Source organism: Sycon ciliatum, chromosome 3 (genome assembly GCF_964019385.1).
Source record: "Sycon ciliatum chromosome 3, ocSycCili1.1, whole genome shotgun sequence".
NCBI lineage: Eukaryota > Metazoa > Porifera > Calcarea > Leucosolenida > Sycettidae > Sycon > Sycon ciliatum.
Genome location: NC_088645.1, coordinates 31,824,642 through 31,844,528, shown reverse-complemented (window position 1 = coordinate 31,844,528; position 19,887 = coordinate 31,824,642). Strand labels below are relative to the sequence as shown.

The following is a 19,887-nucleotide window of genomic DNA, read 5'->3' as shown; positions in this document are numbered from 1 at the left end:
AAAATCACCCTCTCCACTTCACCATCACGATACTGACATAGATACGAGATGAAACAACTAAAAAATCCACAAGAAAACTGTACGGCGACTTTGGTCTGACTTTGGTCTGAGAATTTCTATCACAATCAAAAATGTACGAGGAGCACTCAAAAATAAGCCACAGACGTACCTTTATCGCTCTCTACTCCTTTTTCAAGGCACAAAAGTCGACTCTCCACTTTCAAACCAGGAACTAGACATACCAGTGGTCCTTTTCAGCTGCTCCACGAGCGCAGGAAATGATCGCCAAGGGGTGCAGAGCAGCATCCATTCCAGAAAAAAGAGCTAAAATACGAGTGAGACTGCATGCCTGAGTACATGAGTACATGCAGAAAATAGTCAATTTCAGCGTTTCTGCTCCAAACAGCAACTAGCTTCGACTAGAAACAAAGATTACACCAAAGGATCAAACAACAACCATTTTCTGCAGTTTTTTGCAGATGGCTTCCTTGTGCTTGGCCCAGCACGCCAAAAATCACACCTCGGAGGAGTACAAAAATTACAACTCTCAGATGTCCTCGATTGCCGGGCCTCCTAGCAAACCAAAAATCTAAGCAATTCCAGCACCCACATTGCAGCTGGGCACATTTACCCACAGGTACATTGAAATGAACAGGTGTGCACAAATGGTCAAAAATTCACCATTTCTCACCTTTCCGACTATTCACAGCTGCAACATGGACAGTGACCACCGTGAATTCCTACTATAGTCACACAACGGGTAGTGCACGACAGAAATGACACACATTGTCATAAACGACCTGCCCAGGGCTCCTGAACCCTGTAATTCATCTATCTCCAAGTTTGGGGCATTTTGCCCGTACATCCGGAGCTGGAACTCAAGCCAGCTACGGCAGGGTCAAATTTCCTGGGGCACTGCCTACGAGTGCAAGCGGCCTACTAGCAAACCAAAAATTTAAGCAATTCCAGCACCCACATACCAGCTGGGCCCATTTACCCACAGGTACATTGAAATGAACAGGTGTGCACAAATCGTCAAAAATCACCATTTCTCACCTTTCCGACTATTCACAGCTGCAACATGGACAGTGACCACTGTGAATTCCTGCAGTAGGCACACAACGGATAGTGCGCGACAGAAATGACACACATTGTCATAAACGACCTGCCCTTGGCTCCTGAACACTGAAAATCACATATCCCATATTTTAGGACATTTTGCCCATATATCCGGAGCTGGAACTCAAGCCAGTTACGGCAGGGTCAAATTTCCTGAGGCACTGCCTACGAGTGCAACCGGCCTACTAGCAAACCAAAAATTTAAGCAATTCCAGCACCCACATTGCAGCTGGGCCCATTTACCCACAGGTACATTGAAATGAACAGGTGTGCACAAATGGTCAAAATTTCACCATTTCTCACCTTTCCGACTATTACCAGCTGCAACATGGACAATGACCACTGTGAATTCCTGGAGTAGGCACACAACGGGTAGTGCGCGACAGAAATGACTAACGTTGTCATAAACAACCTGCCCCGGGCTCCTGAACCCTGAAAATCACATATCTCCTATCTTAGGACATTTTGCCCATACATCCGGAGCTGGAACTCAAGCCAGTTACGGCAGGGTCAAATTTCCTGGGGCACTGCCCACAAGTGCAAGCGGTCTACTAGCAAACCAAAAATCTAAGTAATTTTATCACCCACATTGCAGCTGGGCCCATTTACCCACAGGTACATTGAAATGAACAGGTGTGCACAAATCGTCAAAAATTCACCATTTCTCCCCTTTCCGACTATTCACAGCTGCAACATGGACAGTGACCACCGTGAATTCCTGTCATAGGAACACAACGGGTAGTCCACAACAGAAATGACACACATTGCCATAAACGACCTGCCGAGGGCTCCTGAACCCTGCAAATCACCTATCTCCAAATTTGTGACATTTTGCCCGTACATCCGGAGCTGGAACTCAAGCCAGTTACGGCAGGGTCAAATTTCCTGGGGCACTGCCTACGAGTGCAAGCGGCCTACTTGCAAACCAAACATCTAAGCAATTCCAGCACCCACATTGCAGCTGGGCCCATTTACTCACAGGTACATTGAAAAGAACAGTTGTGCACAAATGGTCAAAAATTCACCATTTCTCACCTTTCTGGCTATTCACAGCTGCAACATGAAACAGTGACCACCGTGAATTGCTGCAATAGGCACACAAAGGGTAGTGCTTACAAGAAATGACACACATCGTCATAAACGACCCGCCCAGGGCTGCTGAAAGCTGAAAATAACATACACCTAGTTTGGGGCATTTTGCCCGTACATCCGGAGCTGGAACTCAAGCCAGTTACGGCAGGGTCAAATTTCCTGGGGCATTGCCTACGAGTGCAAGCGGCCTACTTGCAAACCAAACATGTAAGCAATTCCAGCACCCACATTGCAGCTGGGCACATTTACCCACAGGTACATTGAAATGAACAGGTGTGCACAAATGGTCAAAAATTCACCATTTCTCACCTTTCCGACTATTCACAGCTGCAACATGGACAGTGACCACCGTGAATTCCTGCAATAGGCACACAAAGCGTAGTGAAACGACAGAAATGACACACATTGTCGTAAACGACCTGCCCAGGGCTCCTGAACCCTGTAATCCACCTATCTCCAAGTTTGGGGCATATTGCCCGTACATCCGCAGCTGGAACTCAAGCCAGTTACGGCAGGGTCAAATTTCCTTTGGCACTGCCTACGAGTGCAACCGGCCTACTAGCAAACCAAAAATCTAAGCAATTCCAGCACCCACATTGCAGCTGGGCACATTTACCCACAGGTACATTGAAATGAACAGGTGTGCACAAATGGTCAAAAATTCACCATTTCTCACCTTTCCGACTATTCACAGCTGCAACATGGACAGTGACCACTGTGAATTCCTGCAATACGCACACAAAGGGTAGTGCACGACAGCAATGACACAGGTGTCAATGTCGACCTGCCCAGGGCTGCTGAACCCTGAAAATTTCGGGCTTTTTGCCCGTACATTCGGACTTGGAACTCAGGCCAGTTACAGGAAGGTCAAATTTTCTGGGGCACTGCCTACGAGTACAAGCCGCCTACTAGCAAACCAAAAATCTAAACAATTCCTGCACCCATATTGCAGCTGGCCCTATTTCCCCACAGGTACATTGAAAAGAACAGGTGCACACAAATGGTCAAAAGTTCAACATTTCTCACCTTTCCGACTATTCCCAGCTGCAACATGGACAGTGACCGTCACGAATAGCTGCAATAGGCACACAAAGGGTAATGCACAACAGAAATGACACACATTGTCATAAACGACCTGCCCAGGGCTGCTGAACCCTGATAATATCCTATCTCCAAGTTTGGGGCTTTTTGCCCGTGCTTCCGGACTTGGGACTCAAGCCAGTTACAGCAGGGTCAAATATCCTGGGCAACTTCACACAAGTGCAAGCGGCTTACTAACATACCAAAAATCTAAGCAATTCTTGCACTCACATTGCAGCTGGGCTCATTTACACACACGTACATTGAAAGGAACAGTTGCGCACCAACAGTCAAAAATTCACCATTTCTCACCTTTCCGACTATTCACATGTGCAACACGGACAGTGAGCACCGTGAATTCCTGAAATAGCCACACAAAGGGTAGTGCACAACAGAAATGACACACATTGTTATAAATGACCTGCCCAGGGTGGCTTAAAACTGAAAATAACCTACCTCTAAGTTTGGGTTTTTTGCCCGTGCTTCCGCACTTGGAGCTCAAGGCAATCAAAGCAGGGTCAACCACCGTGAATTCTTGCAATTATGCTAACATGTCGGCCGGTGTTGAGGAAGGCCGTGGCGGACAGAAGTTGTGGCGAAGAGCCAAACAAATATGCAATCTTTCTAAGCCCGGCGCTCCGATTCCCGATCTGTGAAATGGACTTTGACGACTACACGTGGTGTAGAGAAGGCCGCCTTGCTAGCTCGCCTCTTCTCTCAATATTCTTCACCACCTTCTTAGCCAACACACTGCATACGGCTAGCCAATGTCACGGTTGCGGAGTCATTCGAATTTCAATAATTTTAGAAGTACAATTAGTGTTCTTTGGACCCTATCAAGCGAGAGAACTGCATCTCACCTCGAAATTTGGTGTGTTCCACCAAATTTGGACCCATTTGCCGTGAAATTGCCCGTCACGCCTCAAATGACGTGCGCAGCTAATAGAGAGGCTAAGCTGCACATTATTTTGAGGTGACGCAAAAGTTGAGCTCACAGTATTTGGCTCGAGCGTCGAAAAACGACGCGAATGACCTGCAGCTCACTTCGAAAATTGGAGTTTTATCCGTCCGACCAGTCAAAAATCTACGACTATCCGTCGATCAGTAAACCCATCATATCTCAGTCATTTCTTGACCAAATTCCACGGGGTCTATCGCCGTTAGAAAACACCATGCTATCGTCTCGAACAATCGCCGAAGAGCTACGACGCTCCCTTGCAACGAAATTGTCTGCCGAAAGTAAATTCACGGAAATTGCGATTTTTCTGCGCTCGGGAACATTTCAAAGTCAGATTTTTCTTTTTTTGCATGACAGTTACGTCACCAAGCACATGCTCATGACGTAAAACCAAAAAAGTGTTCCGTACACAAAAATTCAAAGTCCAGCGATGGAGGAGAGTGAAATGGCGAGACAATTTGGATTCTGCCCGCAGATCTGGCGCTGGGGCAAGTTTGGCAAGTGGCGGCGCTTGACTTGTGGCTTTATAGATGTTGAATGTGGGCTCTGTGCATTCGTCGCGGAAGGACCTTTCCAGAAAGCATAAGATCCTGGAATTCGGCCAATGGAGACTAAAGTTATGATAATTTGAAGGTAAAAATAATTATTAATATGTCGTGAAATTGCAATTTTGGCCTTCGCAGCGATTTTGTCGGACGGATAAGGGTTAAAGGGGAAGTTAAGGCTAAAATCAAAATTTCACCAGTTGTAGTCTTTGGGGTGCTGAGTCGAATGGTCTTGGTCCGAGGAAGCTGAGACGCTCCCTTCCTACTTTATTCACAATCGAACTCGCGCACTTCCACCGAAACTGGGTGACTGCGCCCTACTAGATGGGGATTTGTATGCAAAATTTCACTAAAAGCGCCATTTCGTTCTTATAAAAGCACGGATGACCGCGATTGGCCCATATGTTAGAGTCTTTTGGACGCTGAGTCGACTGGTTTTGGTCCGAGAATGCTGCAATGCAGTGTTCCTCCTTTATTCCCAATCGAACATGGTTGAACAAGAGGTCACGTGCTCCTGCGTACACCAGTCACCTGGTCGCCGTGCCAGCCTAGCACCTGCAGGGTACAACTTACAGCCTGTTTGGACCTTTTTTGGGTGCACTCCTGTCACTCTAGTTGAACTAGAGTTGAACCTTGGTGTGAAAGTTGTCATCATGTCATCTTTTTTAGCCAAATTTGACGTGAAATTGCCCGTTACATCGGAAACAACGGTTAAGATGCACGTTATTTACGATATGACGCGAAAGGTCAGCTCGCGTTATTTGGCACGCGCGTTGGAAAACAACACGAGTGTCCTGCAGCTCGCGTCGAAAATTGGAGTTTTACGCCAGATTTGACGTGAAATTGTGCGTCACGTCAGACATGATGCGAAAGTTCAGCTCGCGTTATTTGGCACGAGCGTCGAAAAACAACGCGAGTGACCTGCAGCTACAGTCGAAATTTGGAGTTCTACGCCAAATTTGACGTGTAATAGCGCGTCACGTCGGAAATACCGTGCATCTTAGCCTCTCTATTATAGCTAATGCCTACTTTCGACGTGAGTGGTAGCTCTCTCGCGTTGTTTTCTAACGCGCGAGCCAAATATCGCGATAGGAACTTTCGCGTCACGTCGAAAATAGCGTGCAGCTTAACCTCTCTAGCGTGCCGAGTGTCTCAGCTTGCACTCACCGTACTGTCACTCCTTTACTTCTCCTGTCTCCTAATAACGGAGCTGTGAGCTTCAGCTGCGATTGAGAGAGGGATGGCGTCGCGTCGGTGACCATTCTGAGAGCAATGTGTAAACAACACCGAAAATCGCAAAGAAACAAAAATAATAATAATGGATATGTCTGGCGGGCCAAGTAAACGCTGCAGCAGATGCATCACACTCTACAAGAATTCCCATCAGCTTTCCTGGCAAACTGAATAAGCAGCTGGTGTTCGCAAGATGAGACGCTTTCACGGCTTACCCGAAAGAGAGAGAGAGAGACCAAGTCTTTGCGTTCGTCACTGAAGTAAAGACGAAAAGAGTTTCCTATCATCCTTGTGACCTTGCCATGTTCCGAAGAACCTGCTGCATGCACCGTTCTTGTACTGGCACAGTGGCTAACGACGTCATTGCCATTCCGTTACCAGGTTACCTCCGGATCAATCGGAGTGATGCCTACAGACAGTAGCTGCTCACACTCACAGTCACACATGTCATTGTGTGGTTTCAGGAGCAGCGACTTGCGCGTAGAATCTACTACTGTACTTTTGCCTCTCCTGAAACCATGGAAACTGCCCCCAATCCCTCGGACCCGTCTGAAGGTGATGACGCTGCCATGGATGCGGCTGAGAAGAATGATAATTATTATGGATCGTGAGTTGTTTGAGGTTGTGACGGAAGACGCACTAAATTTTGCGGAAGCAGAGACGTTTGATAAGCCAAATCTGGCCATCATTGCTGATGTGCTATTATTGGAGACTGTGCTTATATTACGGAGGATTAGCAAGACGAAATTCGCGTTCGCGTTCACTCTCCAAGGAAAGTCGAACTCAGTGACGGAATTCGCGTTATGAGAAGGATTAGCAAACAGAATTCGCACATGCGCATGACGTTGACACGACGGACATTGTGTACAGACAGTACAGCGTGGTAAATTTATGACTGCCCTGACACGAATCCGCGATTCCCGTTCCGACTACTTTTCCGAACGAAAAATGCGAAAGTTCGCTATCCAGTTCGCGAACTGAAAAATGTTTGCGAACGCGAACGCGAATTTCGTCTTGCTAATCCTCCGTATTAGAGATAATACGGTATGTAGGTTATTTGCACAGCACACAAAATAGCGATTCTAAGGATGCAACAAATTTCGTGATTTGGCCCAAATCTGCAATTTTCTGCCAATAATTCCGCAAGCTCCTGGCAAGTTCGGCACTTTTCGCCGCATTTTGTTGTTGTTTTCTGCCGCAATTTATTGCGCCCGTTTTCGAGAATTTGTCGGCAAATTCCCACAGGGATAGTGTATTGAGCAGGAGTGGTGGTTTGTGCCGGTTTACCGATTGCAAGGTTCGACGTGCTTCTCGTGTGCTTCGGATAGGCCCCGTGTTATATGCCGGCATATTTTTTAGCATTTTCGGTACAATCCGCAAACCCAGCAATTTGGGCTGCTGATGCAGCATTTTGGGGGAAACGGAGCACTTGGCCGTTGTGTATCAAGATTGAGAGAAGAAAAACTTCCCAAACAAGAACGTCACTTCCGCATTCCGTGGGTTAGCTTCTTGTTGAGTAGTTTATGAATTGTTTCCCATGGCAACTCGAGCAAGCCTCTTAGTTAAGTCTTATTGAGTATTTTCTGACTCCCTGGTTTTGACGGCGTGTGCTGAGGATTACAAAAAAGTGAGCATTTCCGAGCATTTTCGGCAAGGTATGGGAGCATTTTCGGCAAGGTTTACGAGAATTTCCCAAAAGCATTTTCGGCAAAGTTTCGGGCATATTACACCGGGGCCTAGCTTCGGACGGCAGTCCTCAGTCAGTCAAGTGTCGGCAGCGCGAGTTCCAACCTGAGGAGCAGCCATCTTTTTTTCGGATATTACCGCCGACGTCGCAATATCCTAGTTTCGCAGGTGTGGCCGAGCAGTTTAGGAAGCCTAGCGTATGAGCTGCAAAGCGCGTGGCATGGTTTTTCTGTGAAAGCCGCCTTCCATTAATGCATTGTGCTGCTGTATTCCGTCCAGAGATCGAGATGCATGGATGTATCGAAGCTGTGGCGAGTTTTGATGAACTCGTCGACGTATCCATACTTGAGTCTTCAATAAACATAATTATATGTACGACTCATACCGGTATTGCATTAGTATTCCTTCTTCGAGAGCAGGTCACGACTGATTTTCGTTCCTTCGTGTGCTAGCGGACCCCTGCGTGGTTTGCGTTTTGATGAGCCAGCGATTGCGGCTCGGTCGATCGGGTCGAGGTGTGAAGATCTACGGACGTCTGTCCGAGCCGAATCTGCCGGCGCACTGCCTGCTGTTCGCGCAGTCTAGAATCTTCTGAGTAGATCTACGTCTAGTGCTACTAGTTTGAGTGTCCGTAGGCTAGGCTGCATCTAATGCTAGCACAGTAGCAGACGAGCAATTACTTCCCAACCAGGTGATTGTCGTTGTCTGGTGGAATTCTCTAGCTCTGTACAGAAGTCACCGTGCCACGTGCTAACTACGTGTGAGTAGCTGATTGGCCCATTTCAAAGTTCACACCAGACCGCGATGTCCTTCTCCATGCATTAGCGAGTGCTTTACACGATGAAGCGGTTGTATTGTTACTGGTACAGTGGTAGACCACGCGGCTAGCACTGCTAGACTGCCACGGGCAAGGGCCGTTGGACGGCTTCCGAGAATCGTATGGTGTAAGGTCAAAGTTCACGCTCGAAGAATGCTAGCAGCTGCATCCGCTCGCCAGCGAGGCCGGGTTGAATCAACTTACTAACTAATATTACTTTTTCCTTGTAGATCAAGAACATGTTTCATTATTCGTTGTTGTTTGGAAGGAAGCACGTAATGTCCTTCTTCTCCGTTTGCTTTCTTTGAGGCTAACCCGAGACACTGTAAAGCCGGCCAGCATTTGATAGGTGTGTACAGAGCAAAGATAAGATGTAGTCGATAGGCTTATTTTTGAAGGATTCCGACTATCGTGTGCAGGTTTCTCAACTGGAGCGCCACGGGGAGCGAAGAAGGTAAATTTTGGCCTTCATCTCTTTCACCACGTGTTGTGTATTCCTCGCGAACCATCTTTGCGCTTTACAGGAACACTCCTGCCCGCATAACAACATGTGGCGTCTTCGTGTGGGTCCGCAGTAAATATAAAACACTGTCCTGTGATGATTCAGCCCTGTCTTCTGTTGTCTTTCTCTTTTTCTTTGCAGCCAAGGAGTGTATCAAGAGGCTTGATGCGCATGCGCGGTGTGACGGCGGCACACTTCTGGCTGCATCTTTTTTCATTTCCCAAGAGGTAAGAATTTCCTTTGTCGACTATCATTCTTATGTCGTAAGGGGATTCTGGTGTCCTAGTTGACCACCTTATTGAATCGTGAATAGGATGCACCTCCACTTTCTCCTTCACTCTTGCCAACTAGCAGTTCAACAAGCACACGATTATCTACTAACAAGCGTTATTTCTGTTGTTTTGTAGGAAAACATGTTGCTGTGTACCGCTAGCTATTGCGGACACTGGGATTGCCCTGCGGGTGCGCCACTCATATCACCTTGTCGGTCACAAACACCTGCTACGCTGTCGTACCGTCCGGATGTTTTGCGGCCAGAACCTTTGGAACTCCAGGTATCCATCGCTGGAAGGGGTGCTCTCCTTTCGTTCAGGTACAGTACCCATGTTGGATCAGTTTTACTACAATGCCTTTGTCCGTGTTTTCACTGCTCCTTCCTAGCTGCATTTTGCATTTCTGGCATCGACGCCAAAATATAATTAATAGGATCTGGGCCATGAACCTGTAGTTTTTTATGAGTTTCCACTCAAACCTATCTATTTCCATTTGGGAAGACAGCACAGGATGTGCGCTCTTACAACTCACTTCGCACTGCTGGTATTGCCTCTCATAAAAAAAGAGATTTGTTCGATTATATCGTGGCGCTGTTTCAGAAACCTAGCGACGGTTTGTTGCTCCACCTTGGGACCTATCTGTCCATACAGCTTATGTAGGTCTTGCGTTTTGTGTGTGGGGGGGGGGGGGAGGGGGTATGATTCCGCCTGCTATTGCTTGGTGTTTATGGTTCCGTATCTCCTGTCGTGGTCCTGGAAATCCGGTCGAATGACCAGGGCCGGCGCCCTCAGTGTGTACAGAACGTTGCATGCAGTGTATAATTATATTGTTCGTATGCGTACTCTCGGCTTCATGGCCAGCGTCCTGGGCCGCTTGACCTCCGACCAGATTTCCAGGTGCATGACAGTAGTTAGGATAATGACATAGATCAACCGAAATCAGGAGCCTGTAAAATGTGCTAAATGTTTGCTTTTTATCATTTTATGCTTTTCTTTATCTGCTTTTCATGAGTTTCCAATAATCGCTACTAAACTGACTAATTTCTAAACCTAATATCGAGAGTACCTATACTGTAATGTTGATGGATACTCCACTGAACAGTAATATCTTAATCTAAAAGCTAATTATTTTATAAACCAAGCTAATAAGTTTAAAATGCTGCTGATCTTCGGCAGAAATATAACCTGAACCTAAAACTACAATATACGCCAAACAGTGAAGTAAATGCTGCTGATTTCCAGCAGATAGATTCGCTGGAGCTGACCTAATCCATACTAAATTTAGTTGCTAAAACTGCTATTCGAACTAACCATACAGTGAAGTTAATAAGAACTATGGCTAAAATTCCAATCAGAACTAATTGATTAACATAGGAATACTCATAAGAAGGAGGGAAACTTGGTAACTGCATGAGCTGTATGGGCAATAACTCCATGGCAATAGAATTTTTCGCCATCTCCCGAGATGGTCGTGAATCCTGGCTTCTAAGCAACCAATAGTGCAATGAAATTCTGCAATTCAATGTTCGCCATGATCCATTGTGGTTGCGACATCCTGTGCTATCTCTCTTGTGTACTTTCCCTGTGGTTCACGTACTTTTGTGGATGACCTATTAGTTGCAGATGTCCTTTTCAGCTGGATGAGTGTAATGCTTGTTTGGTATCACATAATCCTAATGTTCTGCATTTCTCTCTTTGTTCCCTTCCAATGACCACATGGGCATGGGAGAGTGTATTCCAGGATGCAGGACTGCAATAACATGCTCTCTCAATGGTGGCCGTGTTTGTGAGCCATCTGTCACTCAGTGTGCACAGGTAGGCAGCTTCGTGGTGTATATGTGTTAGACTCGGTAGGCAGTCGGGAGTCAGGTATGCAGTCTAAATCCTGAAACGGTCGGACGGTATGCCCCTACAGCATCTATAGATAGTGTACTTACTCCGTTAACAAAAACTTCGTGATGGAATTTTGAGGGGCTGATTTGGGCACAAACTGCCGTGAAATGAGTCGCAATCACTTTCTTGGCCTTACCTGGTATGCCATGACAAAGGTAGGATGCAAGGAAAGCGACCTTTCACAACAAGCCGAGCGGAATCGATGGTTGCGTTGTGGAAACATAGGTGATGACAGTCATGGCGAGCAAAACTGAAATACCACTTCTCCGAGGGGATATTGCGCTGCTTGGCCTCTCTACCACTTTAGCACTGAGTAAGTTGGAGAGTGATAGAGAGCGATAAAACGGAGCAGCGAACCCACATAATGAGCGAGTGAACAAAGAGCTGCTCCGATCGCACGGCTCAATGTAAATAATTCTGAACTCAAGTTCTTGTTCAACCTGCGCAAAGCCCAGATTCGAATGCTGATGACCATGCATTCTTTCAGAAGTCTGCAGTCCAATGCCAGTCTCTTGGCTAAAGAAAGTCGACTGGACTTTCTAGCCGCTGCCGTTCAGTGCTGGTATCCATTAGAGAAAATAGAATCAGTTTGGCTGTGCCTTTACTCCTCGTTTCGCGGAGTTCTGGAGAGCGAAGATGAAACCAGGGAGTCATGAAATATTTTTCACGGCTCCGTGGTGGAAACGAGTAATCGCCATCGTGGCGGATCATGCAGCTTGAAAGCCAACTTACTTGAACGACGGCGACATCAAGGCCAGCGGAGTGTAATCAAAGAAGCCGAGGCAAGGCTGAAACGAGCTGAACAACGACTCGAGAGAGATGACGACTCGCGTACAGCAGATGACGACTCACGTGCAGCAGATGACGACAGCGACGCAGGTCAAAAATGAATCGAGCGAAAGCGACGCAAACTGAACTCTCTGCTCATTTCGCCAACAGTTTCTCTTGTAAAGACGCTGTACATAGGCTCAATCACCTTCGTCCAGTGATTGGCAGTTGATACAAACTGTTCTTGACCTGTTCTAAGCATTTTCATATCCATCAAAATCCATCACGAAGTTTTTGTTAACGGAGGAAGTAGTTGTATTCCCGGTATGCAGCCACTGTCCTACCCAATATTGTAGACAGCAAGCTGTTTCAGCCATAAAGGCCCCATCAGTATAGATAGTGTAGTTGGATTCCCAGTATGCAGTCACTGTCCTACTCAATGTTGTAGACAGCAAGTTGTTTCGGCAATATAGGCTATCTTCTTTTTTTCATTGCTTTTGGTGCGTGTTTGTGGCCGTGACGCCGAGACCTCAGGTCGCCAGAGTCATCAATGCCCCACCATCACTGCTGCGTCTCGGTGCAGCGCCTGCTCATTAGTTGTCACGTTTATCCTAGTCTCTGTACCATTGTCTTTACTTATCCTTTTCGAGCTGGTTATGTGAACATAGTAAAAAAAGAAAATAGAAAAAAGCCCCATCAGTACAGCTATGAGCTTTAAAATTATTATTATTATAAGCACTATCACAATGTAAGCGGTGATGCCTACTTCACTTGTGCCATTCAGGATGATGATAAAGAGAAAGACAAACAGAAAGCTCAGAATCTTGAAGAACAATGCTGCAGAGAACAATAGCTGTGATCGATAGGATGCGCTACAGAAAGGTGAAAATTACTAGTTCATTGATATAATAGCTGGTGAGCCAAGACAGAAAAGGCTGGCGCACCCTGAAGGCAACTTGCTAGGACCAAACTGTTCAAACCACTCCACACCGATTATTCAGAAATGAGCTTTAAAAGCAGATTAAAATCAAATTTTCACCAGTTGTAGTCTTCGGGGTGCCAAGTCGAATGGTCTTGATCCGAGGAAGCTAAGACGCTCCCTTCCTCCTTTATTCCCACTCGAACTCACCACTTCCACCGAAACTGGGTTACTGCACCCTATTAGATGGGAATTTGTATGCATTTTCACTAACAACGCCATTTTGTTCTTATATAAACGTAGATGACCGCGATAGACTCATATGTTGTAGTCTTTTGGATGCCGAGTCGATTGGTTTTGGGTCCGAGAAGGCCGCAGTGCAGCGCTCGGCCCTCATTCCCAATCGAACATGATTGAATAATCCATGTGCTCATGCATATTTGTTGCACATTTTTGACTCAACAGTATTCTGCTTATAACCGTAAGTGTTGGAAAAAACGGATAACTTCAGCCCTCACCATCGTCTACACGGATTTCAAAAGCGTCGACCTCCATTTTGAAAACATGGTGGCTGGCCGCGCTACCCGTAGGCGCACGTGCCCACCGCGTGTCTTAGCGCGAGCTTCAAGCTAAAGTCAGTAAAGATCATGTCGCCCACTCATTTTCCTGTGTTTCCCCATTTCTTCGAACTCGCTCAGCTTTTGCTTCAGCTTTTGCTTCGCTCGTGCTTCAGCTCCACGCTTTAGTCTGAGTTTAGTTCTCTTGTCTTCTTCCAGCAGAATACTGCAAACTCTACAGCACGTCGAGCTTCTCCTAGAAGAGTTTCTTTTGCGTCGAGGCAGACTGTCGATCGTTTCAGTCCTATCTTGCCGTCGTCTCATGAGCGCCCCGGAAAGCAACAGTATCTATTTTCTTGTCGTTCCATTTTCTGGCGAACTCATTCACCTACTACTTCTTCCTTTATGAAAGCTTCAGGTGGCTGAGTTCTCCCACTAGCGACAATCATGCCTTGGAAAAGAACAGGATATTCCTAAGGTATATACAGCCAGTGCAGTGATGTCAGTGTACTGCACTGCAAAAAGCACCTGCATGTAGCTGTGTACTGCGCGTAGTTGTTGTTTGTTTTGTCGAGAAAGAATCCCTTTCGCACTCGCGCGGGCCGCGAGGGCGCAGCACGGAAACAGGTCTATTGAATTCATTTCTTGGTCGATTTTGACAACCAATACGTCGTTGTTTTTCTTTTTTCACTGGCTATCCTTTCTCCGCTTCCGAATTGCGATGCCGTCCACCTGGAGAACCTTGAAGTGAAACGAGTGGAGGCCGGTTTCGGAGGTAATTTCCGGCCAAACGGCAATCAAATCGAAAAATTCGAAGCGGACGATCTGTTGGTATCTATCGAAAGAAGACGTTGGTCCATAAAAAATCTTTGGAAACTACACCATATGAACCAAGGAATTACGGTAAGTTTGAGAATTTTGGTACATTAGCTGTACGCTGATTGGTCGATTAGCGCGACCGTTGAGAAACGGGCCAGTGACGCTTTGTACAGCGTTGGTGAGGGCTGAACTTGTAAACTTTTGGTCCTCTTTTTTAATTTTGAAATCGTAACTGATGCAATACACTGGTGCTACACCATTTTATAAACTTGTATTTGTACCAAAGGTCTAGCGCCACATGAATTTCTTTCCTTCCCCAGAGCTAGCTGGCCCCCAAACCCTGTCAAGTTCTACCAAAATATCTACTGACTAGGTGGTGGTAGTGGTGATGGTATCACTTCCATTAGCTTCAGTTCAGCGAGGGAAAGACTCCAAAACACAAACTGTTGTCCTTGTGGCTACTTTCTCTGTTAAAGGGGAAGTTAAGGCAAAAATTAAAATTTCACCAGTTGTAGTCTTCGGAGTGCTGAGTCGAATGGTCGTGGTCCGAGGAAGCTGAGACGCTCCCTTCCTACTTGAATCCCAATCGAACTCGCGCACTTCCACCGAAACTGGGTGACTGCGCCCTACTAGATGGGGATTTGTATGCAAAATGTCACTAAAAGCGCCATTTCGTTCTTATAAAAGCACGGATGACCGCGATTGGCCCATATGTTGTAGTCTTTTGGACGCTGCGTCGACTGGTTTTGGTCCGAAAAGGCTGCGATGCAGCGTTCCTCCTTTATTCCCAATCGAACATGGTTGAAGAAGCGGTCACGTGGTCCTGCGTGCCCAAATCACCTGGTCACCACGCCAGCAGGTGACAACTTTCACACCAAGGTTCAACTCGAGTTCAACTCGAGTGACAGGACTACACCCAAAAAAGGTCAAACAGGCTAGTAAGTTGTACCCTGCAGGCACGGTGACCAGGTGACTGGTGTACGCAGGAGCACGTGACCGCTTCTTCAACCATGTTCGATTGGGAATAAAGGAGGATCGTCGCATCGCAGCCTTTTCGGACCAAAACCAGTCGACTCAGCGTCCAAAAGACTACAACATATGGGCCAATCGCGGTCATCCGTGCTTTTATAAGAACGAAATGGCGCTTTTAGTGACATTTTGCATACAAATCCCCATCTAGTAGGGCGCAGTCACCCAGTTTCGGTGGAAGTACGCGAGTTCGATTGGGATTCAAGTAGGAAGGGAGCGTCTCAGCTTCCTCGGACCACGACCATTCGACTCAGCACCCCGAAGACTACAACTGGTGAAATTTTAATTTTTGCCTTAACTTCCCCTTTAACAAAAACTTTGTGATGGATTTTTGAGGGACTGGTTTGCGCACAAACTGCCATAAATTGAGTCGAAATCACTCTTTCGGCCTTAGCCATGAAAGAGATGCGATGCAAGGAAAGCGACCTTTCACAACAAGCCGAGCGGAATCGATGGTTACGCTGTGGCAACACAGGTGATGACAGCTATGGCACTGAGTTTGAGAGTGGTAGAGAGCGATAGAATGGAGCAGCAAGCCCACATAGTGAGCAAGTTCCGAGCTGCTCTGATCCCACAAACACAATGAAATGATTCTGAATTCAAGCTAAACCGTCACAGAGCCCAGATTTGAATGCTGATACCATGCATTCTTTAGAAGTCTGCAGTCCGACGCGAGTCTCGTGGCTAAGGAGAATTGAGGGGACTTGCAAGCCGCTGCCGTTCAGTGCTGGGAGGAGTATCCATCAGAGAAAATGGAATCAGTTTGGCTGTGCCTTTGCTCCTCGTTTTGTGTAGTTCTGGAGAGTGGATGTGAAACCAGGAAGTCGTAAAATATTTTGAGGACGCCCTGGTGGAAACGAGTTATCGCCACAGCGGCGAACCACGCAGCTTGAATGCCAGCTAACTAGAACGACGGCGACGTCACCAAAGTTCAGCGACGTGTGATCAAAGAAGCTGAAGCAAGGCTGAAAAGAGCTGAACAAGAACTGCGAGAGCTGATGAGAGAGAGAGAGAGAGAGAGAGAGAGAGAGAGAGAGAGAGAGAGATGACGACTCGCGTGCAGCAGATGACGACGGCGACGCAGGGTCAAAAATGAGTCAAGCGAAAGCAACGCAAACTGAACTCTCTGCTTCGCCAACAATTTCTCTTGTACAGACGCTGTACATAGGCTGAACTACCTTCGTCCAGTGATTTACAGTCGATACAAACTATTCTTCACCTGTTCTAATTGTTTTCATATCCATCAAAATCCATCACGAAGTTTTTGTTAACGGAGGAAGTAGTTGAATCCTGAGACACAGTTAAAGCTGTCCAGCGCAGTCCATGATTGCTGGATCAAGCGAACAGTTAATCTTTCCAAAAATCCAACTGACAGAAACATGGACTGCATACAGGAAAGGTTTCCACTTTCTACAGGGAAAGTTCCGTAACTTCGGTGTCATAAAAATATACTGCTAGGTCATGAGCTAGAATCCCTGCTGGACTTCAGCTGTTTATAGGACATCGATTGCCTGCTGATTCCAACATATTTTTGAACAGAAATGTTGAATCAAGCGTGGATGTTATTGCACGAGGGATTCTCCTGTTGCTGTCCATCAACTCCTCATTTCCTCTTCTGGGGTTTCTCGTGCATTTGCGTTTTCACTCCAGCTATGGTCATCACCAGGTGGGTGCAGTAGACAGACGTGCAAAGATTTCCCATGGTTGGTCATTGATGATCGTCACTATGCGCAACTTCACTATAGCTGGATAGCAGTGATTCCTGTCAGATCATGCTCCTGACGGTACGTACATGTCTACTGTGCAGTTTTCTGCTGGTCTGATGGTTTTAGTGCATGTGTTAGTGATTACGTCCAACAGCATTGCTAAGCCATTATTACTTCCTGCCCCCACAGATTGTCTGCATTCTACAGCTGTAGTCTTTTCATGTCTTTGGTGACCATAATTATAGGGTTCACGGCTTGCCACTAAAAGCACCCGTACGTGCGCCTCCACTTTGGATTATGAACGCTCGCTACAGGCCGCGACAGCGCCTATCAAATTAAAAAAAATATTGACTCGAAGTCTAGCCGCAGAGCGTACTTTTTGAATTTTTCCTTGGCTTCAGTGGCTTCACTTCACTCGGGCTTTGCATTTTTGCTTCGGTTTTTCTGACTGACCTGGACTTGATGATGGCGGCGGTGGCTGTCTTGGCGAAAGATCCAGTTCCTTCTGAGACACTCTGTCGTCTTTTCCTATCTGCTGAGGTTCTGGCAAAGCGCAGCTGCATCGAACCTGACTAGATGTAGCTGCACGCATCCTTGCCCTGTACATCTCGATCTGTTGCTCTTCTTGCTGTTTGGCCGCTGATGCCAAGGAAGAAAATATTCTTCCTGTAAAGAGGCCGAAACTGAGCAAGGGAACGTCAAGATATGTAGGGTATATAAAGAAAAAGAAATGTCATGGTCGTTTCAGCAGCTCACGACAGCCAACACGCTCCATCGTGTCGGGATTGGAAGTATCCAGCACGGCTGTTCCGAGCGCTGCTGCTCTTGTTATTCTTCTTCTTCAGAAATTCTGCACACCTTGTCGGCCAAAGTACGTGCGCGCGTGCACGGAAAATAGATGCGCTGAGCCATTTTTTGTTCGATTTTGACAAATAATGGCTTGTTGTTTTGCTCTCGACCTTGGCTATCCTTCTACCGTTCAATATTTTTATGGAAACGCAACGGCTCCCCCTGTTTTTTTTAGCCGAACTTAAGCCAAAGTTACTGGTAAACCCGGAACTCCTTTGAAAAAATACGAACGGTGAAGTCTTGGAACGTCTTTCGTGCGTGTGGATTCAAAAATTCAGGCAGTTTGAGCCAACCGTAATGAATCCCGTAGAGTTGAAAGTGAGTGATATTGATGGGAAAATGCGATTTGAGCACTGACCGATTGTGTGGTACAGTATATGCACGCACCTGTCACGTGCAAGATGTAGCCGGCGACGCTAGGATGTCAATCCGTGAACCCTAAATTATCAATGGGAAAGGGGAAGCCTAAAATCAAATTTTCACCAGTTGTAGTCTTCGGGGTGGTGAGTCGAATGGTCTTGGTCCGAGGAAGCTGAGACGCTCCATTCCTCCTTTATTCCCAATCAAACTCACGCACTCCCACCGAAACTGGGTGACCGCGCCCTACTAGATGGGGATTTGTGTGCAAAATATCACGAAAAGCGCTATGTCGTTCTTATAAAAGCACGGATGACCGCGATTGGCCCATATGTTGTAGTCTTTTGGACGCTGAGTCGACTGGTTTTCGTCCGAGAATGCTGCAATGCAGCGTTCATTGCAGCAGCGTTCCTCCTTTATTCCCAATCTAACATGGTTGAGCAAGCGTTATGTGCTCCAGCGTACACCAGTCACCTGGTCACCGTGCCAGCCTAGCGCCTACAAGGTACAACTTACAGCCTTTTTGACCTTTTTTAGGTGCACTCCTGTCACTGGAGTTGAACTCGAGTTGAACCTTAGTGTGAAAGTTGTCGCTTGCTGGCCCGTTGATCAGGTGACTTGGGCCTTGAGAGTTTGAATCCACTGGTCATGCTAACTGTGCACCTGCTGTCGCGATACTCTGTTGCGCGTGATGTTCACTGTGATGCACATAGCATCCAAGCTGCGACTGCAATACTCATTCTGAATATAGTTTTCACGTGCTCCTAGCTGCCATTGGGAGTTGCACTCGGGTGTGGGGCAAGTCTGCAAAAACCCTTCCCCCTCCCATGGCTCTCCTATTCAAAGATCTTGAAATGCAACCCTGCTGTGTTTGCCAATACGCTTTTGGTCTACGCAGACTTTAGGTATAACATGTCTGATTCTTACGTGTCACCTTGTAGATTGTCTCTTGAGGCCCTCTGGAGTGCTCCACAGTCACCAGTGGTGTGTACTGTCCAATAGAAGAGTTGCTGGAATGGATTCTTGCTAAGTACTCCCACTCTTGTGTGCAGTACCCCATATACACCACCCCTGTCTACATCTCTTCTCCACTGTTCATTGCTCTACTTAGGACAGATCATGCAAGAAATATTTGTAGCAATGGTACCATCTTGGACTGCCAAAGGGGGAGAAGGTTGGACCTATCAGTCAATAATTCAGCTTACAACGATACAAAGGTCAAGGTTATTATGGCCTTGATAACAAGTCGAGGTAGGCCTACTTTGTGAACCCTGTAAGTCAATTCAATAGCAGTTATGGACTACATAATGGGAAATTTCAACCTTGCCATCATTTTTGTTTACACCTTCTCCCTATACTTGTGTGAGTTTTTTTGACGGGTGGTTTCTCTTAGCTGCCAGCCACGTAATGGATGGTTTCTTGTACGGTGTGTGTGTGGGAGGGGGGGGGGAGCTATGGTGAGCTACGTTCTGTGTTGTGTGTTGTGTGTTATGTGTGTGTTATTCCAGGTCAACATGTCACGTGTCTACATCCTTCACCATCCTCTAAAAGGGAGCAATACATTGTGGCAATCTACGGTTGCGGCAGTGTTTTGCCAAAAAATGACAGGTGTTCCGTTCCATCCTGGGCTTGGAGGGATACTAGGCAGGGCAGGGGGGAAAAGGAGATCTGCTGGTGATTCCATGA

General features: G+C 46.7%; 3 long non-coding RNA genes across 3 annotated transcripts; 2 read left to right on the top strand and 1 right to left on the bottom strand.

Moving 5' to 3' along the window:
* Positions 1-3,236: 3,236 nt before the first annotated feature.
* On the bottom strand, positions 3,237-6,321 carry LOC135813172 (uncharacterized). Its single transcript, XR_010552988.1, has 4 exons — positions 6,243-6,321; positions 5,962-6,057; positions 3,604-3,652; positions 3,237-3,286 (listed from the first exon to the last, which is right to left on the bottom strand). It is a non-coding gene; the product is annotated as an uncharacterized LOC135813172 (long non-coding RNA).
* A 2,450-nt stretch (positions 6,322-8,771) lies between these two features.
* On the top strand, positions 8,772-9,959 carry LOC135812671 (uncharacterized). Its single transcript, XR_010552914.1, has 3 exons — positions 8,772-8,984; positions 9,174-9,259; positions 9,440-9,959. It is a non-coding gene; the product is annotated as an uncharacterized LOC135812671 (long non-coding RNA).
* A 1,090-nt stretch (positions 9,960-11,049) lies between these two features.
* LOC135812670 (uncharacterized) lies at positions 11,050-19,593 on the top strand. The gene is made up of 3 exons (XR_010552913.1): positions 11,050-11,119; positions 16,940-17,073; positions 19,143-19,593. It is a non-coding gene; the product is annotated as an uncharacterized LOC135812670 (long non-coding RNA).
* Positions 19,594-19,887: the final 294 nt, after the last annotated feature.